This window comes from Ascaphus truei, chromosome 2, assembly GCF_040206685.1.
Source record: "Ascaphus truei isolate aAscTru1 chromosome 2, aAscTru1.hap1, whole genome shotgun sequence".
Lineage (NCBI taxonomy): Eukaryota > Metazoa > Chordata > Amphibia > Anura > Ascaphidae > Ascaphus > Ascaphus truei.
Genome location: NC_134484.1, coordinates 13,749,546 through 13,774,390, shown reverse-complemented (window position 1 = coordinate 13,774,390; position 24,845 = coordinate 13,749,546). Strand labels below are relative to the sequence as shown.

General features: G+C 44.7%; 1 long non-coding RNA gene across 2 annotated transcripts; it reads left to right on the top strand.

Moving 5' to 3' along the window:
- Positions 1 to 23,024, top strand: LOC142488474 (uncharacterized). Of its 2 annotated transcripts, none has more exons than XR_012799422.1 (3): positions 1 to 124; positions 11,883 to 12,080; positions 22,967 to 23,024. It is a non-coding gene; the product is annotated as an uncharacterized LOC142488474 (long non-coding RNA). The 2 variants fall into 2 exon arrangements; XR_012799421.1 differs by lacking the exon at positions 22,967 to 23,024 and adding an exon at positions 12,702 to 12,787.
- The last annotated feature ends 1,821 nt before the right edge of the window (positions 23,025 to 24,845 follow it).

The following is a 24,845-nucleotide window of genomic DNA, read 5'->3' as shown; positions in this document are numbered from 1 at the left end:
GCGGCTGTCACATGTGCCAAAATCAGGGATCGACTGCGCAGCAGAGTATCGTAGCTTCCAAGCAGCCGAACAGAGGGCATAACAAAAGTAGGGGATTAGCGGTTTAGAGAACCAGTGTCCCAAGGTGAGTATATAATATGACACAATAATGGTTACCGTAGTAAGGGTGTTGACCCTAGAGCAACGGAGCGGAGGTTAGGAGACCGGGAACCGACCAATTTTAACCTACTAGAAGGAAGGGAATTTCTAGCAAAAACATTCCTTCCACGTCCTCGCTACAATTGTATAATAGTTTACAGATAGCTCTATACCGTGGTAGGAATGGTTACGACCGACCAAAGCAAATGAGACATCATATGAAAAAATAGTAGAGGAACATATGTTTCTCCCTGATGTCCGTATCATGGTAGGAACGGTTCAGGAGACCGAAGCACAACCAAGCACCATATTTAGGAGTGAGCATGAGTAATAGGTACTCTCCTCTGAGTCAATACCATGGTAGGAACAGTTCAGAAGGCCTCAGCATGTAAGGCACCATCTGTGGAGTAAAATAACAGATAAAATGCTCTTCTGGTGTCAATACTCCACAGATAATGACATTTTATGTTTCAGATTTATGTTGTTTTCTGTCTGACCTTTGTACTGCTGTAGAAAGTTTGTTAGCCTCTTATTCCCAATCTGTTAAATAAAGTCCTTTATTTTGGTGAGAAACTACTGTGTGGACTCTGCACTGACCCTATCCAGAAGGTCAACCCATCACAGGTGTTTACATTACAAGGGCTCAATGGTAATAACCCAACAGTGTTAAATCCTGTAAAGTTCCCATGCACAGCTATAATCTCTCTAGTCTTTACCTTGCAGTTTACCTAATATTTACTTTGCCGTTAATGAAACTACTACAATATCTCACGTAATAAATATTTCTCATTCAACTACCACTGGGGTTTTTGGGTTACACATACATTACAGTGCTGGGGATTTACCACCAACCCCCCCCCCCCCCCACCACCACCACCACCACCAAAAAAAAATAAACAACATAATGCTTTTTAATTGAGAATATTCATCACGGAGGTGGAGGATTTGGGTTTTATTATTTCAAATGTGTGCTGACACATATTCATAGACGACATCAGCCTGCCGTGACATGCACACATTATAGTGAATGTTCATATGCATAAAAGTGGCTGCAGGGTAACAGAATGTTCATTTCCCTTAGGATTGGATGAGCTGCTCAGTGAGTAAAGACACTGACTCTGAAAACCATGACACTGAGTTTGAATCTGGGAAGTCTGGCTCAAATCTCAGTGTCAGCAAAGTGTGACCTGGGATAAGTCACTTGATATCCCCTCGGACACCAAAAATAAGATTGCAAGCTCTACAGGGCAGGAGCTTGTGCCTTCAAAAATTCTTTGTACAGCGCTGCATACACTGTCAGCTCTAGGCAAGAAAAAACTATTATTGCAAAGAAAAATTGCAGGATCTAACAGTTAACCCTATAACAATCAAATAACATGCCAACAATTGTGTGTAAAAACATTATTTGTACGGTTAAATACTTTTGTTATTCAATAGCCACCCTGCGGCCAGGGACAAAGACATTCACTGTGACATCTGCCGGACACATACTGAGCTGCAGCGAGAAGAAAGAAAACGCACCAAACCTCGCTTAGTAGAGGGATTAGAGATACAAAATATAATAAAATGAATGCGTGGTAAAGAGCCGACACTAACTATTGTTCTATCATTTTTTTGTTTAATTTAGAGGGCTCCTCTGTATCAATTTACAGTATTTCAGTGGAACACTGGAATGTGAGACCAGCAAAGACAGGGCTGTGTACAGAGATGGGCAGCTAGACACACAAGCTCCCTATAATCAGGGCGATATACTGTAGTGCCATAACAGACCAATTAGTTGTGAGAGAATGTCACAGGACTGAACTTTAATAAACCACTTAAAATATTAATATTGATTAGAGGGTGTGGCCTATAAGCATGACTAATATGATGTGAATGACGTAGTAGTGAAGTAGTGAATAGTGCAAATGTTTGATTGCTTTCATATATTTCTTTGTAATAGTCTTTTCATCCTGCACTTTAAGTGCAGTAATGAAGTCCTAAACTGAGAAAGAGCCTACTTGGATTTTGTGTTGGAGTTGTATGAGTGTTGGAGTTGTATGACTGTACTGGAGTCTTATGACTGCTGGAGTTGTATGAGTGCTGGAGTTGTATGAGTGCTGGAGTTGTATGAGTGTTGGAGTTGTATGAGTGTTGGAGTTGTATGACTGTACTGGAGTCTTATGACTGCTGGAGTTGTATGAGTGCTGGAGTTGTATGACTGTGCTGGAGTCTTATGACTGCTGGAGTTGTATGAGTGCTGGAGTTTTATGACTGTGCTGGAGTCTTATGACTGCTGGAGTTGTATGAGTGCTGGAGTTGTATGACTGTGCTGGAGTCTTATGACTGCTGGAGTTGTATGAGTGCTGGAGTTGTATGACTGTGCTGGAGTCTTATGACTGCTGGAGTTGTATGAGTGCTGGAGTTGTATGAGTGTTGGAGTTGTATGACTGTGCTGGAGTCTTATGACTGCTGGAGTTGTATGTGTTGAAGTTGTATGAGTGTTGGAGTTGTATGAGTGTTGGAGTTGTATTGTATTGTATGTCTTTATTTATATAGCGCCCAAAGTGTACTCAGCGCTTCACAAAGAATACAGTACAGGGAATTTTAAAAATACAATAAGTGTAGCAAAAATCAGACAATGGGAAAGGAAATCCCTGCACCGAAGAGCTTACAATCTTAGAGGATTGAGGGGAAACTTACAGAGACAGCAGGTGAGGGAATAAGTGCTGTAGATGGGTGTGCTTGGCCACAATGGGTTGTATAAGTGACTTTGGGACAGTAGCCATGAGTGCAGGTAATGGGATGCTTGATTTGTGGGACAAGTTTTAAGGTTAGTCAGTATAAAATGAAAAGGCTAACACCATTTACAGGGGAAAAGATGGCAGGGAGCCGTGGGTGAGATCAAGGGGGGTATGTCTGGCTTCAGGCTTAGGGGAGATCCCCAGCAGCAGGAAGGAGTAGATAGAGGGTGTGAATTGAGGATTTGTGTGGGTGTTTTTTATTGAGGTTTGTTGGGAGAGAGATGTATAAATAATGGTGCAGTGGGGAGTGGGGAAGTTGGAGAGAACAGGGACATTCACCAAGGAGTGAGGAAACAGTAAACAGAAAAAGCAATAAGGAGGGCATAGTGAGATACAGGAGGAGAGACATCCCAGTTATTGGAGGATAGGAAGAGTACGAATAATCACAGCTTTTAGAAAGTAAAGTTCTCAAAGTTATAAAGTTGTTGTTCAGAGTCCAAATCTTCCTCCAATTTCACCTCCAAGATTAACTCTGCCACACACTTAAATGTTACACTTTGATGTTACACAGCCATATGGCTCACAACCAAGGTATCCTTCCTTAAGTATTCTAAAACACAGCCACATTGACTAATAATTAAGGGAGGCGTCTGCCTAATCAACTCAGACACACCAAATTGTTAATTGCATTTTAGGGTCTTGCAAATTGATAGTAGAATCCAGCTCACACATACCAATATTAATAAATTTTAAAATCTGTCAAATCTAAGTTGTATGAGTGCTGGAGTTGTATGAGTGCTGGAGTTGTATGAGTGCTGGAGTTGTATGAGTGCTGGAGTTGTATGAGTGCTGGAGTTGTATGAGTGTTGGAGTTGTATGAGTGCTGGAGTTGTATGAGTGCTGGAGTTGTATGAGTGCTGGAGTTGTATGAGTGCTGGAGTTGTATGAGTGCTGGAGTTGTATGAGTGCTGGAGTTGTATGAGTGTTGGAGTTGTATGAGTGCTGGAATTGTATGAGTGCTGGAGTTGTATGAGTGCTGGAGTTGTATGAGTGTTGGAGTTGTATGAGTGCTGGAGTTGTATGAGTGCTGGAGTTGTATGATTGCTGGAGTTGTATGATTGCTGGAGTTGTATGAGTGCTGGAGTTGTATGAGTGCTGGAGTTGTATGAGTGCTGGAGTTGTATGAGTGCTGGAGTTGTATGAGTGCTGGAGTTGTATGAGTGCTGGAGTTGTATGAATGGCAAATTGGTGATTCCGTTGCACCATATTGTTCAAAATGTAAATCTTTTACTTATGGAGTGCTGTTTAATTTCTCTCTGTTTCAATGACCTACAGTACAGTACAGTATTATAACCTCAATGTTATCTTGTGATAATTTAAAACATCTGTATCTCAATTTATTTTCTAATAGTATCTAGGTATATCACTATACGTGAAAATACACACACAAACATACATATAAATCGTGCAAAAAAAATTGAAAAAATCTCTCGAGGTATATTTCACATAAAGTGTGTAATTTTTTTTTTTAAGTATTAAGCAATAAACTATTTGAATATAAACTGTTTAAAAAAAATACAAAACTGTCTAAAGTGTATTTACAAAAAATAATACCTCTGAGTTTAAATATTAATTTAAATTCCAATTGTCTGTCTATCCTGATATCCTCCCATGCTGTGTATTTAGTTCTATTTAGGTAAAAACATATTCCAATTGTCTGTCTGTACATCATCCCCCTACTGTCCTAATTTAATTCAGCTTTCACACTTGTGCAAGGCAAGGCAAGGCAACACCCACCTTAGAAAAACCATTTGCTTTAACTACCCTCACATGTGCTAATTAAGTTTGTTGTGCCAACCAGGTGACTTTCTAAAAGTATATAAGTAAACTCCTAACAGCCATTGCTGCTAGCAGCCATGCTTTTAAGCAGATATGCTTTTAAGTATATATGTTTCAAGTATTTATGAAGTTTAAAAAGGAAGTTCAAAAAGAAGTGGAAAAGTGGACATCACCTACTGCTTCTGATTCCTGCTTTTGATCTACGTTGGAAAAGAGGATATCATCTATCTAAGACTGCACATCTCAACACTTAACTATTGCTGTGATGCCGCCTTTTCTTTTTATATTTGCTGTGACCTCACTTATTTTCAAATTATGCACTTCCTTCCACCAGTCTCCTTATGTCTCTAACTCTATTCATATATCTCCATCTCTCCTTTCTTCCCCACTTCTCAGTTCACATGAACTCCTTTCTTACCTGCGTCCTCTGTCACCACACAGCTATACCTCCTGCACTAAAACACACCCCTACAAATCCTCCTCACACATTCTCTTTCTATCCATGCTTCTCCTCCTTGCTTCTGGGGATATCTCTCCCAATCCTGGTCCCTGCCTTATTTCTACTTGCTCTCGTCCTCGCCTCCCACATACAACTTCTACTCCTTCTGGTGTTAACCCCTCCAACCTCATACCCATCCCCTGCCACCCTCCCTCCTCTCTCCCTTTCTCCTGTGCCCTTTGGAATGCTCGCTCCCTCTCTAACAAGTTCCTCTCTGTGCATGACTTCTTTCTCTCTCACTCCCTGCTTCTCTTTGCTATAACTGAGACCTGGCTCACTCAGTCTGACTCTGCTCTGGAAGCTGCCCTCTCTTATGGTGGCCTTTCCTTCTCCCACACTCCGCGCCTTGATGGCAGGGGTGGAGGTGTGGGGCTCCTGCTCTCATCTCTCTGCCGTTACCGAACTATTCCTATTCCCCCCTCTCTTGCCTTTCCCTCCTTTGAGGTTCACACTGTCCAGATCTTCTCTCCTCTCCCTGTTCATGTGGCGGTCATCTATCGCCCACCTACCTCTACTCATCCCCCTTCTGCCTTTCTCTCTCACTTTGAATCCTGGCTCTCTTTCTTCCTCTCTTCAGACTCCCCTGTTCTTCTCCTTGGGGACTTCAATTGCCACATTGATGACCCCTCTCTCCCTTGGGCTTCCCGCTTTCTTTCTCTAACCTCTTCTTTTGGCCTTCAACAGTGGACTGCAGCCAGCACCCACAAGGATGGCCACTACTTAGACCTGGTTTTCACTAAAAATTTCTCTCTCTCTGATTTCTCCATTTCCCCTTTTCCTCTCTCTGACCATCACCTCATCTCATTCTCTCTATCTCGCTTCTCCCCTTCTCCACCTCCATCTACACCCCGGTTCTGCAGAAACCTGCGCTCTATTCACTTACCTGACTTTGAGTCCACGTTACACTCCTCCCTCTCCTCTCTCAGATCTGCTACAGACCCTGACAAACTGGTCAGGAACTACAACTCTGCCTTGTCCTCCTCTCTCGATCTACATGCCCCGCTTTCTCTCTGCCGCACTCGCCCTTTTAACCCTAGACCCTGGCTAAATTCCCACACGCGCATGCTGCGTTCCTCCACTCGTTCCTCTGAACGCCTCTGGAGGAAATCTCATACTCTCGCAGACTTCCTTCACTACAAATTTATGCTATCCTGTTTCAACTCTGCCCTCTCGCAAGCTAAACAAGCCTACTTTTCTTCACTAATCAACATGCACAAGTCTAACCCACGCCGACTGTTCTCTGTCTTTGATACTCTACTCAAACCACCCTCCGCTGCCTCTCCTTCCTCCATCTCCGCTCAGGACTTTGCTGACTATTTTAAGGAAAAGGTGGAATCCATACGTCAGAACATCCCCTCTGTTTCTTCCTCCCATCCTACACCTCTTCCTAACTCTCCTCCTGCCTTCCTTGACTCTTTTTCCACTGTCTCAGAGGAGGATGTGTCGCTGTTGATCGCCTCTTCTCCCTCTACCACTTGCCCTCTTGACCCCATTCCCTCCCATCTCCTAAAACCTCTTGCTCCTACTATAGTCCCTACGCTCACGCACATTTTTAACTCCTCCCTCTGCTCTGGAACCTTTCCATCCTCCTTCAAACATGCAACAGTCATACCATTACTCAAAAACAGCAAGCTTGACCCTACCTGTCTTTCTAACTATCGGCCTGTCTCCCTCCTGCCTTTTGCCTCTAAACTCCTTGAACGTCTTGTATTCGCTCGCTTGCTCCATTTTCTCAACACCTATTCTCTCCTTGACCCTCTACAATCTGGCTTCCGTACTGCTCACTCCACGGAAACAGCCCTCACTAAAATAACTGACGACCTCCATGCTGCCAAAGACAGAGGTCATTACACTCTGCTCATATTACTCGACCTCTCTGCAGCATTTGACACCGTGGACCACCCTCTTCTCCTTCACATTCTCCATACTCTTGGCATTCGGAACAAAGCTCTATCCTGGATCTCATCCTACCTCTCCCATCGTACTTTCAGTGTCTCTTCTGCTAATACCTCCTCCTCCTCTATTGATCTCTCTGTGGGGGTACCCCAGGGCTCTGTCCTGGGACCTCTTCTCTTTTCTCTGTATACACTCTCTCTAGGTGACCTAATAACATCTTTTGGGTTTAATTATCACCTCTATGCTGACGACACACAAATATATTTCTCAACACCCGACCTTACACCTACTGTACAAACCAAAGTTTCTGAATGTCTCTCTGCTATATCATCCTGGATGGCCCTCCGCCGCCTTAAACTCAACATGGCTAAAACAGAGCTCCTCATACTTCCTCCCAAACCTGGCCCTACTACCTCCTTCCACATTACTGTTGGAACTACGATCATTCACCCAGTAGCCCAAGCACGCTGCCTTGGGGTCACACTCGACTCCTCTCTCACATTTGCCCCTCACATTCAAAACATTTCTAAAACCTGTTGCTTTTTCCTCCGCAATATAACAAAGATACGCCCTTTCCTCTGTTGCTCGACTGCTAAAACTCTGACTCAGGCCCTCATTCTCTCCCGTCTTGATTACTGTAACCTCCTGCTGTCCGGCCTTCCTGCCTCTCACCTGTCTCCCCTACAATCTATCCTAAACGCTGCTGCCAGAATCACTCTACTCTTTCCTAGATCTGTCTCAGCATCTCCCCTCATGAAATCCCTCTCCTGGCTTCCGATCAAATCCCGCATCTCACACTCCATTCTTCTCCTCACTTTTAAAGCTTTACACTCTTCTGCCCCTCCTTACATCTCAGCCCTAATTTCTCGTTATGCACCATCCAGACTCTTGCGTTCTTCTCAAGGATGTCTTCTTTCTACCCCCTTTGTATCTAAAGCCCTCTCCCGCCTTAAACCTTTTTCATTGACTGCCCCTCACCTCTGGAATGCCCTTCCCCTCAGTACCCGACTAGCACCCTCTCTATCCACCTTTAAGACCCACCTTAAGACACACTTGCTTAAAGAAGCATATGAATAGGACTGTGGCTATTCTGAACACATGGCACATAAAGCTTGGCCCCCTGCAGATGCACTTACCAGAACTCCCTCCTACTGTCTCTGTACGTTCTCCCTACCTACCAATTAGACTGTAAGCTCCTCGGAGCAGGGACTCCTCTTCCTTAATGTCTAAAGCACTTATTCCCATGATCTGTTATTTATATTATCTGTTATTTAGTGGATTACCACATGTATTACTGCTGTGAAGCGCTATGTACATTAATGGCGCTATATAAATAAAGACATACAATACAATACAAATAACATACATTTAGTATTATAAATGATCATCTCACTCTATTTACCTTCAATCGTTTCCTCTATTATCAGCAAATAAATAATGTAACTAAAAAGTTACACACTACTAGAGAGAGGCTAATTTTTAATTAAGATTCACCACGAATTGGCGAGTTCCTTTCAAACAGATTTTCACGGATCAGTACAAAGAAAGGCACATTTGCTTTTTTTTCCTATTGCTGGAAATTCACAAACGAATTCGTATTTTTAAGCATCCTAATTCCTGAGTAGGTTTGGCTGTATAAATCCCTCCTGCCCCGGCCACCACTCTACATAACTGTCACAGTGAACAACTGCGGGAGTCCAGTGACTGGGACAGCCTAGCACGCGGGTAGAAATGGTCAGTAAACTGCCAGAGGTAAGGACTGGTGGCAGTTGGGTAACAATGGTAAGTAACCAGCCAGAGGTCTGGGCTGGAGACAGGCAAGCATGGAGAGGTCTGGTAACAGCAGAATAGCAAAAACAAGTACTGGGGAAAACCTCAAGGAAGCAGTGGTCTTACATAGGGACAGCTGTTGGATATTAGATCACCAGCAACATTCAGAGAACTCTCTTTGCAGGAAACAAGCAGCAGGCAACAGCAGTCCTGGTGGCAGATCAGAAGAACAATTAGCATGGAGGGAAGGAGACCAGAGTTCAAGACCCATCAGGAACACACCAGACATTACGCTACCCTCTCAAAGAAAATCCTCTGGATGATCCCCCTCTAGGCTTTGTGGGATACTTTTTGTGAAAGCCCCTGACTAGCATGAATATCATGTCCTATTTTAGTAGCATTGGTAGTATAGACAGCGGGTTGCATCTGGAACTGGAGTCTCTACTGGTTTAGGAATCCTCTGAACTGTGCCCATCACAACCGAATTTCTCTGGGAGAGGCAGACGGCATGCTGACTGAGCGGGTGAGACTGGCTGGGAAGCACATAGGTCCTGCAGCTGAGTTTCTGCGCCAGCAAACCTAATATATATACAGTATACGTACAAATATATATATACGTACAACTTGCTCTTGCCGAATCGAAGTAGTAGCATTGTTGGCAAGCAGTTTCTGCATTTCCAAGTCAAGCAAGTACATGCCCCATTTGGTCCTGTAGGCCTGTAATAACATGTGCCATGGTTGTCACTTGCTGAGCCAGAGCAGATCATGTTCAAGTGGGATCCATAAAGGGCCTGTGTTTACTGGCATGGGGAGCGACATTGGGACTGGAGTCCAGTGACTGGGACAGGCTAGCAGGCAGTTAGAAATGGTCCGTAAACAGGTCAGGTCAGGTCTAGCAACAGGAAGATAATGACAGTCAGTATCAGGCAGAGGTGCGGGTTCGAGAGAAGCAAGTGTGGAGAGGTCCAAAAAGGGTCTGGTAACAGCAGCCATAGAATAGCAACAGCAAAGTGGTAATGAGCTTGAGTACTGTGGAAAACCTCAATTAAAAGTCACAGGAAACAGAGGTCTTAAATAGGGGTGGCTGCAGGTTCCGGGACAGGTGCTAGGCTGTCAACTCCTGTGTCTGCCTGTCTCTAGAGTCCCTACTCTTTCGCTAAAAGGTCAATAGTGTCCTACACACTCACTAACCTAGCCACAAGTTTAGTCCCACACTGTGCTCCCTTTCCTCTGTCACAATCCCAATGTGACCAACCACCGGAAGTAAGAGAGGCTTAGTTCATGCGCACGCAGGTTAGAATTTTGTAAAACACGCAAACAAATGTAATATAAAATCCTATTGCGGATTTTACAAAATCATGGTGGATGAGAAGAGATGGTGGTTCCAGGAGCATTTGCCTGAATTTGTTTGGGCCAAGTCTGCCCTTGGACTTCCCCGCACCAAATCGAAAATTTGGTTAAAAAAAATCCGCAGAGAAGTAACAGCTCAAATTTTGGCTAACTCGCACATCTCTATACTCCACACAAAATAACAGTCAATTAGTAACCAAACTTCTGTACTTGAAGCAACAAAACAAGAAAATACCCCCACAAATGATTCATCCCTCACACTATCATTACACTGCTTATTTGTAAAATGTTAAGACACATTTTCTTTTTTTTCTATATCAAACGAGGTTATTTGTAATTACATAATACGTAAAAACCTGAGGCCCTTCTTTAATTGTGACAGTACTCAAAATCCAAACTAGTAACACATACAGTATTTATTATATTGGGGGTTGCCTTACTAATTCTACCTTTATGCTCTTTCAAGAAGGTGATAGGGTAGATACTTCACACTAGTGCAGTATGTAGGGAGATGCTACAGTATGTGATCACGCCTTATGTGATCACGCCATATCACGCATAAATATGGGGCTGACATAATACCAAAGGATCAGTGTCAAATATATTCCCCCTCTTGTTACCCTACAAATACATATATAGAATATCCACCTAGAATAGGAAGAGCCAGTGAAAGGGGGATAATAGTTTGCTGTGCCTCGATACATACTGTGGAAATTATAGGAAGATCGTAGAGGTTAAATATATTCTTATTCCGAGTCTATAATGGGGTTGGAATTGTTCAGCACCATAACTACACTCTGAAAGCATTTTATTTCTCGGTTTCAGTATACTAAAGATATTCCTCTCATTTAGTTTTCCGTTCATGCAGAATAACTGAGCATGACCATAGTTAATGCAGGATTCCATGGGTGTCTCGAAATAATCTGTGTGCATGGGAAAATAGTTTATTTTCAAAAATCCTGAATTTGGAGAGGTCTCACCTTACCGAGTACAAATACAATGCTGCATGTCTAAGGATTCTAGGTTAATCAATCAAAATGCATTCGATACACTTACCTGTGTAGCTGAGTGTCAAAGGTCTATACCTTGGCATAATGAAGATGTCCTCAGATTAGTTTTGAGAGTAAGCAGACTGTTAATTATCGATCATAAACTTTGATTATCTCACTAAATTAAATCTATGTGATACACTCAACAAGAAAAAGAGATCCCAGTTGTGGGCTCTTGAGTAACAGTTGATAAGATAAGTAATTTGGATAAAGCATAAAAAATCTTTTATGAGCGCGGGATTCCTACTTTTATTCTATACTGTATGTATATTTACGGATTTAGGGGTCCCTTTGGTTGTCTTTGTAAAGTGCGGAGTACACTGTCAGCGCTATAGAAATAAAGATATACATACCTCCCCCTCAGCGATTGTTTGAGGGGCCCCTAACTCACCCGATGAAACACTGGGGGGATTTTAATGGCAGTGGTGACAGCAAAGAGAGGAAGAGACAGATGAGATGATTACGAGAGGAGGGAGTGAATGTAGTCTGCACAGAGAATAGCAGACAGTAAGGCAGGGATTGCAAAGACAGGGGAGGAGAGCTGGATTTCCAGCTGCAGATTGCAAGAAGAAACTGTTAATAGTTCACTGGATAAATAAAACTCTCTGAATTTGGCAGGGAAGCCGAGCCACGGAAGAGGAGACCCTCGCAGAACATTCAAAGACCAAGAGTCATCAGGCAGCGACTCTTCTCAGGGCGTTGCTACATTTCTGGACCAGCGTCCTCGTGGAGACGGCGCAGGCTCACCATGAGAGCAGGGAAGAAGCATTACAGGACCTCAAGGAGAATGCAGACCCGGTCCCAACAAACTTGCTGGTAAATATATCTCCAGTAAAATTCTAACTCCCACACAGGTAGAGATTCTCCATAGAGGGTTGCCCTTTGTTTCCACCAACCAGACTAATTTTATGGATTTAAACGGTGAATTTACTGGATTTATCATAAATCTTAGATTAAATTTTAATTTTTAATTTTTTCTAATATCTTGTAGCAACATGGATATCAATTTGAACTGGAATTGGAATTGGTACACTAGAGTACGTATCTAGAACCTTTTGGAATGTCTGTGCGGTCTACAGTATCTAGGCTGCACAATAAGACCACTAACAATTAGAATTCTAGAGCACATTCAAAATATCAGGATTGGATAGTTACATAGTTACATAGTTACATAGTAGATGAGGTTGAAAAATGAAATACATCCATCAAGTTCAACCTATGCTAATTTTAGACAACAGATACTTTATCTTATATCTATATTTACTTAGGTAGGTAGACCGGTGATAGGCTGAGGCAGGGTTTAGCACAGGTGTAGCCCACCTGAGCTCAATCCAGGCATTATTGTAAGCGTTTGTCTCTTTAAGACATGCGCATGCGTTCCGGGGGGAGCGACGCGCTGAGATGTGCGCGCTAATGGGACCCGCCGTGTGTCTCCAGGAGGTGGGGGCGGCGTGCCGTGAGGACAGGAACCAGGAGAGGAATGGAGGATGCGGCCGCGCGGGCCCCCCTGGAGGTCAGTAGCTGCCGGTAAGTGGGGGAGCACAGACGACGATGGCGCGATCCTGACAAGGAGCAACCTCTGGGTGATTCCAGGAAGCTTTGTGAGGATATCTCTGGTGGAAGAGTCATAGGAGTCTGGAAGCATGAAGGTGGTGTTGGGGAATCCAAGACCTTTCTTCGGGTCCGAATCCCTTCCAGTGCACCAGGTACTGGGTTGATCCTCTGGAGGACCTGGAATCCAGGATAGCCTGTACTGTACCTCTTACTCCTGTTGGCCTTGTACGAGGAGAGGAGGAGGTGATGACGAGTCAGAAGATTGGGGATTCAGGATAATAGGCTACAGGAGGGAGACGTGAAAGGCAGAGGGTATCCTCGTGGATGGTGGGAGACATAGCCGGTAAGTGAGTGGGTTGACCTTCTCAGTTATCTCAAATGGTCCTATGAATCTAGGTGCCAGTTTCAGCATAGGAACCTTGAGTTTGATGTTTTTAGATGACAACCACACCTAGTCTCCTGGTTTAAACTCTTGGATCTTTCTTCAGTGACGATCCGCCTGCGCCTTTTGTCTGGTAGTTGCCGTCTTGAGATTCTCTTGGATCCTTCTCCACAGTTTTTGAAGACTATTGATTCTGTAATCTGCTGATGGTACCCCGGAAGTGGAAGTAGAGATGGATAGAAGTAATGGGTGAAATCCATAATTAATGTAGAAGGGCGACTCTGTGGTGGATTCATTGCGCAAATTGTTATGCGCAAACTCGGCCTAGGGAAGGAGCTCAGACCAGTCGTCCTGATTATCAGAAACAAAATGCCGGATATATTGCACCAGGGACTGGTTGGTTCACTCAGTCTGGTCGTTGGTTTGGGGATGATACCCTGAAGAAATGAGAAGGAGCACAAGAACTTAAAATGAACTGTGACCATCTATCGGAGACTACAACCAATGGTACATTGTGGAGGCGAAAGAATTCTTTGATAAAAATGTCTGCCAATTTGGGAGCGTTGGAAAGGCCTTTTAATGGAATAAAATGAGACTGCTTAGAAAAGCGATCTACCAAAACTAAGATGGTGTTCATCCCTTTAGATGCTGGCAGTTCGACTATGAAGTCCATGGACACGTGTGTTCATGGACGGTCCGGGATGGGAAGGGGTCGAAGGAGTCTTGGTGGTTTATTCCTGGGAGTCATTCCGAGCACATTTTGGGCACGCAGCAACAAACTCCTTGATGTCCTTTTGCATACCGGGCCACCAAAAGGTCTGTTCCACGAGATCCACAGTCTTTCTAGTACCTGGATGTCCAGAAAGTTTAGATGAGTGACACAAGGGCGCGAATGACGGATCCTTACAACATTACACTGAGAAGATGATTCCTCATTTCTTGAGCGTAAGGGTAACCTGAGATGGGGCCCTAAGAATACAGAGAGATATCGATGCTACAAAGAAGATGGCTATAATACTGTAGTATTAAAATGAAATTAAACCCCCGTGATCACCTGGCGCGCAAGTAGAGTGACTGATTCAGCCTATATCTTACTGCACATCTCTTACAGACAGGAACTGTACAACCTGGTAGGATTAACACAGCAGGGACCCCTGCTGTGTTAATCCGATAGGCCATTAGTCTGTTGCGGAAAATCTAGCGATGATCTCGGGGAGATCTTGAAAAAAAAATCGGGAAATGGTTGGATAACGCCTGCTAAAACTGTAGATAATGCATGTGTAACCCATATTTCCCCCCCTCTGGGAGATTACACTGCTGCTACATGGAATGTGGTGGTGCATACCTGCTGGCTCACAGTAGATCTGAGTCTCCCGCATGTTGGTAGATGAAGTCAGAACTTGCTTCTGGGGTATACACTGATTCATACTCACGGTGACAGCGCCTCTATCTCTTGCAGGCCCCTGGGATGAGGGGAGAAATCCCTGCAGGAGAGTTTCTTTGCTCTTCTTCCTGATAGATTTCAGTCTCAGGCAAGAAGTTATGATAAAACCCTAAAACACTTTATTGCACACTGTAGACTTCACAGGATACACAGCAACAGACAGATATTCGGACCTTCGCCCTCAGGATTTTTCCCTGGACACTCACTGCAGGTACAGGGCCCCCGCAGCTGTCCTTGCTCTTCCCTGACTCCCTATTAGAGCAAGAGAAATATTCCCACTCCTAACTCCCCAAGGGGAAAAGGCAGCAAGTGCACGGCCAATCAGCACTTCTGTGTGAGAGCATGTCTCTCTCAAAGGTAGAGACCAACTGAACTTAATCAAGAAGTGCCGTTCATTAAGTACAGTAAAAACACGAACCAGCCCTTAGTCCCTGATTGGACACAAGGCCTGTTTGCACTACCTCCCCTGTGACTCACTGAAGCTGCAGGAGGTGGGGAAACCCCATGATTACTCCCGGCAAGCCTGCTCTACTAGGGCTTACTGCCAGGAGGAGGGCAGACTGGTAACCCAAAACCAGCCAGGGCTACACATGTAAACTCCTTTCGTGCTTTGCAAGGAAGATTGCACAAATATTGTATTTTCGTTCGACATAGATGATGCAAATTACTTTATTTTTTGGAATGCGAAATTATATTTTTCTTGTTTTACTGTAGCATTGACTAATTTAGGAGACCTCTGTTTGTTGTTTACCAAATATAGTAAAGTGCACTTTATGACTCATATTAAATTATAGGGCCATATCTGCTGATTACTTCCTGATGAGAGGCAGTCGTTTTTGTCAACTACAGACAAAGACAACAAAAGCTGTTGCTAAAATAAAAATTCTGCGGATAAATTAATGCTAAATACAGTAATTAGATTTTTTTTCTCCAAATGTCTGCATGTTTAACATGCCAGAGGAAATGTCAATGAATTCCTAATTGAATTTAGCCTTATAAGGAGAGTCACAAAATAAAAACTCTTTGTAATGCCTGTCTGCTATATACTGCATAGTGCATAAATATTGTAAGGTAGATCTTTCACAGAGAGTATAACAATGCTTTATCATTATATATATATCATGACAGTCACAGACGGTGTATGTTAGAGAGACGTTGCAGCATGTGGGAGGTTAAATGCCGCTAGCTAGACAATCTGCAGCTGCACCCACAGTAGTTAATTCAGACTGCAAAGGGTTTTAAAGGCAGTCAGCAAGCTGTCAGAACTGAGTCTTCCCTCATCCTGCAAGGACACTGGTTGGAACGGTTCCCCAGGCCGGTAAGGAGGCAAGAATGCAGGGCCTGCTGGGACCCAACACCCAGACCCGGAAGCTCCAAGAAGCTGGACAAGCCTGCTGGACGCAGGGTTTGTTCATGAGGAATGCAGAGCTGCCCTTTCTGCAAAGTGTCACATTTTCCAGAGTTATTACCTGGATATTCCTGGGACGGATTCCCAGCACTTCAGATAGTGATTTTAGATTTGATTCCAGACACCTAGGGGCTTATTCACAAAGCAGTGATAATTGGTTTAGTGGGTGATAATTGCCTTTATAGCGTGATACTGCCTGATCTGCTATTCACAAAGCAGTGATAACAGTGCAATATCATGCTTCGATGGCTTTTTATCACCACTAAACAGTAAGAGACAAAAAAGTCATCTGAAAGGCCAAAAAAAAGGCAAACCCACCGTTTTTTGCCAGTAACTGCTATTCACAAAGCAGTGCTAAGTTTATCGGAGTATAAAAGCTTGCCATCTTTTTCACCAGCTAAAGGCTGGTGCAAAAGAGAATGACACATGCATAAAATCATGTTTTTTTTCAGCACTGGTATCAATCCTGAGGTCAGAGGGGGTCTCCAGGTGGTCCCGTGGGTGTCTGGTGGACCCACAGGCGTCCGGGGGTCCTCGGGTGGTCCCCGCAGATATGGATAATCGTATATTTGCCCATTTAAAATAAAACATAAATCAGCAGCATAAAGTAAATAAAACTTTCACTTAACCCAGCCACGATGAAGGCCGTTCTCATCCTCATCATCGTCCTTGTGCTCTGTGGGAATCAACAATACAATAAAAATACAATCTAATGGCCCCTAACCCCTCATAACCATGCCCAATAAGGTGCTAAATGCCCAATGTGGACATGATTTATGGGCAGGTTTAACACTATCACAGTCAATGGTCAACCTAAAAAAAAAATACCACCACCAATATCAAATGCAATCAAAACAATCACCAAATAAACAACAATACAAAAGTAAGCACAATCATATAACAGAAATCAATAAAGAAATAACTAAATAACCACCAGAATTAAAAATCAAAACACCAAAAAAATATAAATAAAAGAAAACTCAAAATAAACAACATTATTAAAAAGCTAAAGACCAAAAATTAACCTCAATTAAAAAGAAAACACCAACAGAATTAAAAAAAATAAACAATTGAAAACACAACATAAAATTCCATAATTCAAAATAAAAAAACCAAAATAAATGGCAGCAATATTTAAAATCAAACAACCAATATACATTTAATAGAAATAAAAGCAAGCATTTGCCCAAAAAATGCATTGCTTTCAATGTATGTGTGAATAACCCTAAAGGGGCATACATAAAAACCTAGGCAATCAATGGGCAATAAAAAAATACAAATAAAAAAAATGCAATGAAAAAATCTGCAAAATTTAAATAACATATATTCAATGGTTTTTCTTACCTTTAGATGTCTTCACCCTCCGATTCCCGGGGTCTCAGGAAGCTTTCGAACAAAGCCAGGATCCTGAACAGCCACAGTCCTTAGCTAAATTACAAAGTCCTAATGGCATGCAAAAGCTTGCCATCTCAGCCACTTGGTATGCAGAAGCCATCCACTGGTTTAGGCTCCTGACAGTCTGGTTAAGGCAAATGGTATTCCGAGGACTTCCATTCATCCCAGGATGTGGGTGCTCAACCTAAACCTTCTGCCCAAATGCTCGTCACACCTCTGACATCCTCTGTGGCTTTCATGTCCGATGTCTTAGGAGACTCGCTGGCACCAAGCTTGTAGTCAGGTGGTCCCTCAGAACATTGGACCTGAAAGTCCCAACTCATATTACTGTCTGGTAGACACAGTGGCACCAAGCTGGCAGCCCAGTGACTACCCAGAACACCGGTCCGGAAAGACCCAGCTCATTATACAGCGCACAAGCTTATATGTACATTAAACACACTGTTTAAAAAAACATACATTTTACACTTTCATAAGTCTTATGGTTATGGGGAATAGAATAAGAAGTTTGAACTTTATTTCTTACTAGCCATATTCCCCAAACAATATACTAGACTTAGGAGGTCAAGCACTAAGCTCCGTTAAGTCACTTTTAGAGCGTAAAGTGCTCTTAGAACGTGATGTTGCGCTGAACACGATGCACTAAGCAACGCAAACAGGCACTTTGCGCTCTAAAACTGACTTTTTTCATGAAATTTTTCTAAGTCCAACTTTGCTTGTTCGTTACCCTGTTTGCGTTAAATTCTGCCCTTAAGTGGGATGCTCTAAGCAATGCAACCTTAGCGTACGCGAAAGTTGCGTTGAACAGAACACGTCAGCTCAAGGTAGACGCAAAAAAAGCTGGACTTTGAAAGAATTCCTGCTTTACATTTTTGCATGCGCAACACCCATACAACAGGCCGACGGGTGTCCCCGCCTGACCCTGTGGGGGTCCCCGAGGGAGGCCGGGGGTCGCGCGGGTGTCCCCGGCTGACCCCGCGGCCGTCCCGGGGTACCCGTGGGCCTGCGGTACCAATGTTGTGCCTACAAAAATAATAAACATTATTTCTAACTAAATACACCCCCTAACACATACAGTACAATAAGCACCCACCCTGAACTGACTATACCCACCATGAACTGACTATACCCACCCTGTACCCATTGAGTAGTATAGTGGTACATCATACCCATATAATAATAATATGGGCATGATAAGCCTCTATAGCACATTCATGGGCACCCTAATTACAATACATTAATGCACCAGATACACAATAATAAAACCTAACTCCAAAAAAACACACTTCACTAAATAAAAACAGTATCCAGCTAATCCAATGAATACAAGCAATAACAACATCAACAATGAATTAATTAAACCATTAACCAATGAAACCAATTAATTCCTAAACCAACTCAAAATGAATAGTAACACTAACCAATCAAACCAATGAATTACTACAACATTAATGAATGTAACCATTAAAAGACAAAGAAATAAATTCAAACAATCTCTGAAGTAACCATAAAACGCATTAGCTAACATAATACAACATTAACTACAAGCGAACACCAATCGCAAACATTTTATTACATTAAGCCTGAAAAAAACAAACAATGACATCCACATAAAAAACTGACACAAAAAAACACCAACAGCAATACCAAGCCACAAATGCCCCCCAAATATTGTCATAATAATGTATTAATTTGTACCTTAAAGCTGCAGTTCAGTCTTTTTTTTTTACTTGAATAGTTTCATGTGTGCAATCTCTAATTACCTAAAGAACTGTATAGCTGCCAGTCAATTAGTTCTCCATGTATTGATAGGCGAAATTTGGTGACATAATTAGAGCTGGCATATATTTTTATTTGCTTCTGTCAGTCAGTGGAAGCTCATGAATATTCATGAGCACTCCTGCACTGACATGTGCTAAAGGGAGGGCTGGACTGACAAAGGGGTGTGCCAGGGCTTGTGACAGGACATGAAGGGGCAGTGCCTTAGCAAATGGCTGTTAAAATAGAATACAAGAAAATTGGTCTTTCAAAGTTGTTTTTTTAAAAACAGAAAATACTAAAAGTATTTTTTCTTACTACAGAACTGATCTATTAAAAAAAACACACATGCAGGATATTGACTGAACTGCAGCTTTAAAGTGGTACAGATTAATATATTATCAGTCAATGTGCCTCCCCCCAAAAATAAAAAAACACATCCAATGAAGACACTTGTAAAAAGAGACATTTACAAACATTCAATATATTACTTATCATTAGAAGCGGTGGCCCTCCGACTCCCGGGGTAACAGGAAGCCTTGAAGGCCTCCAACAGCATCCAATGCCATCCGCCATGAAGATCCGGATCAGGTACACAAATCTTTTTTGAAGTGAAACTTCTATCGTGGCACCTAGTCCTGATAGAGCAAAACTGGATAGATGAGGGGCGAAATGTGAAACGGAAGTGACAGCTCCTAATGGACGACGCTCCGCTCACACGTCCCCTGTCCCCTGTCACATGGGCGGCGGCGACAGCCGCCGGTGCCGCTCCTAATCTCCGCCGCACCCCCCCACACACCTGGCTGCTGACATTTGCGGCGCGCCGCCGCTCCTAACGGCCTAACTGTTCCATGACCGCTGCCATGCCGCGCATGCGCAGTTGTGATGGCGCCGCTGACGGACGCCACATATGCGCAGAAGCGGCTGGCAGCGGCGGCGTCAAACCCACACGCTCCTCACGGCGCCATTCAGCCTTCCACTGCCGCGGGCGTTCGCGGGCCCCTTGCGCCCGCAGGAAGCGGTGGCACACGGCGCAAACCCGGGCGCGGCACAGAGCCTCGGTCACTCATGCCCATGCCGGGCGCATGTACCCCGTGGGGGGTGTGTGTGCACAGATTGCGTGCGGGGTGTGTGTGCGCAGATTGCGTGCGGGGTGTGTGTGTGTCTGTGTGTCTGTGTGTGTGTGTTTGTGTGTGTGTCTGTGAGTGTGCGCGCGCGCGCGCTCAGAATTTGCGTAAGGGGGGGAGAGGTGGTGCGCAATGTTACACCCCCGCCCCTGGCTGCAGCTTGACACATACACACTGACTGACCCACCCACACACTGACTGACCAACGCACACACTGACTAAACCCCCCACACACTGACTGACCCACCCACACAATGACTGACCACCCAAACCCCCCCACACACTGACTGACCCCCCACACCTCCCCACACACTGACTGACCCACCCACACCCCCCACACACTGACTCACCCACACACCCCCACACACTGACTCACCCACCCACACCCCCCACACACTGACTCGCCCCCCCACACCTCTGCACACACTAACTCACCCACCCACACCCCCCACACACTGACTGACCCACCCACACCCCCCACACACTTACTGACCCACCCACACCCCCCACACACTGACTGACCCACCCACACCCCCCCACACACTGACTCACCCACCCACACCCCCACACACACTGACTGACAACACACTGACTGACCCACCCACACCCCCCCAAACACACTGACCCACCCACACCCCCCACACACTGACTGACCCACCCACACACCCCCACACACTGACTGACCCACCCACACCCCCCCCCCACACACTGACTGAATGACCCACACCCCCCCCCACACACTGACTGACCCACCCACACCCCCCCCCACACACACTGACTGACCCACTCACAGCCCCCCCACACACTGACTGACCCACCCACACACCACCACACACGGACTGACCCACCACACCCCCCCCCCCACACACACACTGACTGACCCACCCACACACCCCCACACACTGACTGACCCACCCACACCCCCGCACACACTGACTGACCCACCCGCACCCCCCCACACACTGACTGACCCACCCACACCCCCTCCACACACTGACTGACCAACCCACACACCCCCCACAAACTGACTGACCCACCCACACCCCCCACACACTGACTGACCTACCCACACACCCCACACACTGACTAACCCACCCACACCCCCCCACACACTGACTGACCCACCCACACACCCCCACACACTGACTGACCCACCCACACCCCCCCACACACTGACTGACCCACCCACACCCCCCCCACACACACTGACTGAGCCAACCACACACCCCCCCCCACACACTGACTGACCCCCCCACACCCTCCCACACACACTGACTGACCCCACACACACTGACTGAAACTCACTGACCCACCCACCACCCCCACACACTGACTGACCCACCAACACACCGCCACACACTGACTGACCCACCCACACACCCCCACACACTGACTGACCCACCCACACCCCCACACACACTGACTGACCCCCACACACTGACTGACCCACCCACACACCCCCACACACTGACTGACCCACCCACACCCCGCACCCCCACACACACACACACTGACTGACCCACATCTCAAGGGTCCCTAACACTAATTTAAATTTTTAATAACCTGTGCATTACCAGGAAGAATTATTTATAATAAATCTGTAAAAATTAGTTGCATAATTCTAAGTCTGATTGAAGCTTTTATTAACCTGTACATTACCAGGAAAAGCACTCTGTATTAGATTTGTCACAATCAGACTTAGAACTATGCAACTAATTTTGACAGATTTATTATAAATCATTCTTCCTGGTAATGCACAGGTTATTAAGAATTTATATTAGTGTTAGGGACCCTTGAGATGTGGTCTGCTGCGTAGTGACTCAGGGGCTTACAACACTTTGGCCAAAATGTTAAACTAAAAGACCATTTTATTTAATAGATATCTATACATATATATTTAGGCACTGTACCGTGTATAGGTTTCACTGGATGTGCACTGAGCTCTGTCTGTGTTTCATGTTCTGTCTCTGGTTTTAAATATATATCGTGACACCTATATGCTTGAATATATGTTCTGGTTATTTTTGGGGTTCAATATGAGCTTGCAGGTGTCCTGTATGTTTATACGTAAGCTCACACTTAAGAAGTTTTTTTTTACAATAAATCTAAATATCCAGACAATACCACTTCTATTGATAATACTACCATTTTGATCTTTGATCTAGATAAATCTTTACAATCAAGATATAACTACAAAGATCATTGTAATTTACAAGATCCCACTGATCTTTATAATGAAAATGCTGATGACAATATAAGCTTTGAGTCATTTCTGGGAAGAAGGGATTCTGGGCTCAAAAATAGGTCCACACTTAATTCCACCTTTATGAGAGGCCAGGCAATCAACACGTTTCAGCAATTGGTAGAAAAGGATCTTTTCCTATTATCTAATGATATTCATGTCTCCGTATTCCAAGATATTACAATAGATCAGATAATCTGACAATTGAACAAAGTGCTGCAATCCTTCTACTTTCGGAGAATGATTCTATTATAGTGAAAAATGCAGACAAATAGGGTGCAGTCTCACAGTCCTTGACAGTGAGTGCTATAAAACAGAAGCACTTAGACAACTTAATGACGTAACCTCATATTCAAAACATAAACATGATCCTACTCTAACATATCTTTTAGAGCTTTCAGAACTCATCGAAGAGGGCATCATATTACAGATCATTTCAAAAACTGAATGTGAGTATCTTAATATCACCCATCCTGTCACACCCATATTTCAACATCTACTGTACCTACTGTTGTTTATAGAAAAACTACCAGTGCAAAAAACACGTAATATGGAGATTTGTAGATATAAACATGTATAATATCAATAAGATAAAAAGCACATTGAATAGTGCCACACACAAAACACATTCAACCTATATGAAAAATGCTAAAAGCATTGAAAGATACATATTTACCAGAGGCTTCTTGAAGATGTACAGCGTTGGAACATATTCCGATAGAGGTGGCAATAGAGCAAGGATATTATATCAGAGGGAGGCATTTTGGATCTTCACTCTGGGTACAGTCCAACCTCATGGGCTCAACTCAGAGTGGGATCTGGGTTGCTTCCTCTGATATGTGGGCTTTCTCCAGACTATGTTGCAAAAGATTGATATATGTTGGCTTGCTCCAGACTATGTTGCAAAGGATTTATAATGAGATCAATATGTTACTCCGTGTTGCAGATTTTTACAATTTAATCAACACAATCATTACATTATCTATATACACTGTGTGACTTATATTTTTTCTCCTCAAAGTTTTGTGTATATAATAATATATATGTTTAGGATACAACCCTTTATTTTTCTAGTCCAAGCTATGAATTTGGCTGAGACTATTTGACAAATAATTAAGCTATTTATAGATACTAGCTGAGAGACCCGGCGTTGCCCGGGATGTAAATGCGTAATAGGTACTGTAGTATTATTTATAAATTGTGGAACAATAGGTGAGTATTTGTTGTAAAGGTTGGATAATAATATTGAAAAGAAAGATGGAAGAAAATGTAATACGATGTTGTATAAAAATGGTTTATTGTAACCACACCACAGTACAATGTATATTTTGGTGCCATAAGTGATGTAAAAATGTGAGGCGTGTGTCCTGCTAGGGTGTGAGGCGGCGGGTGGCGCGTGGGTTGTGAGTGCTGTCTGCGAGTGGGGATCCTGCAAGGGTGTGAGGCGGCGGGTGGTGCGTGGGTTGTGAGTGCTGTCTGTGAGTGTGGGTCCTGCTAGGGTGTGAGGCGGCGGGTGGCGCGTGGGTTGTGAGTGCTGTCTGTGAGTGGGGGTCCTGCTAGGGTGTGAGGCGGCGGGTGGCGCGTGGGTTGTGAGTGCTGTCTGTGAGTGGGGGTCCTGCTAGGGTGTGAGGCGGCGGGTGGCGCGTGGGTTGTGAGTGCTGTCTGTGCGTGGGGGTCCTGCTAGGGTGTGAGGCGGTGGGACAGTGATGTCGGTGCGTAGGGGCGGGAGGCAGCAGGTGTGTGTGGCGGCAGGTATGTGTCGAGTGTGGCGGGTGTCTGTTGAGTGCGTGCAGCGGCTTTGAGGCGGTGGGTGAAAGGCAGAGGCGGCCGGAGTAAGGGAGGGTGAAAGGCAGAGGCGGAGGTGGGGAGGCGGTAAGGCGGGCAGGAAGGCGAAGGGCGGCGGGAAGGGGAGGAGGAGGTGGTGGAGGGGGGCAAGGGGTGGAGGAGGGGGGCAAGGGGTGGAGGAGGGGGGCAAGGGGTGGAGGAGGGGGGAAGGGTTAGAGGAGTGGGGAAGGGTTAGAGGAGGGGGGAAGGGTTAGAGGAGGGGGGAAGGGTTAGAGGAGCGGGGGGGGAAGGGTTAGAGGAGCGGGGGGGGAAGGGTTAGAGGAGAGGGGGGGGGAAGGGTTAGAGGAGGGGGGGGAAGGGGTGGGAGGGGAGGGGGGTGGAGGGGAGGGGGGTGCAGGGGTGGAGGGGAGGGGGGGTGGAGGGGAGCGGAGGGGGGGGTGGAGGGGAGCGGAGGGGGGGGTGGAGGGGAGCGGAGGGGGGGGGAAA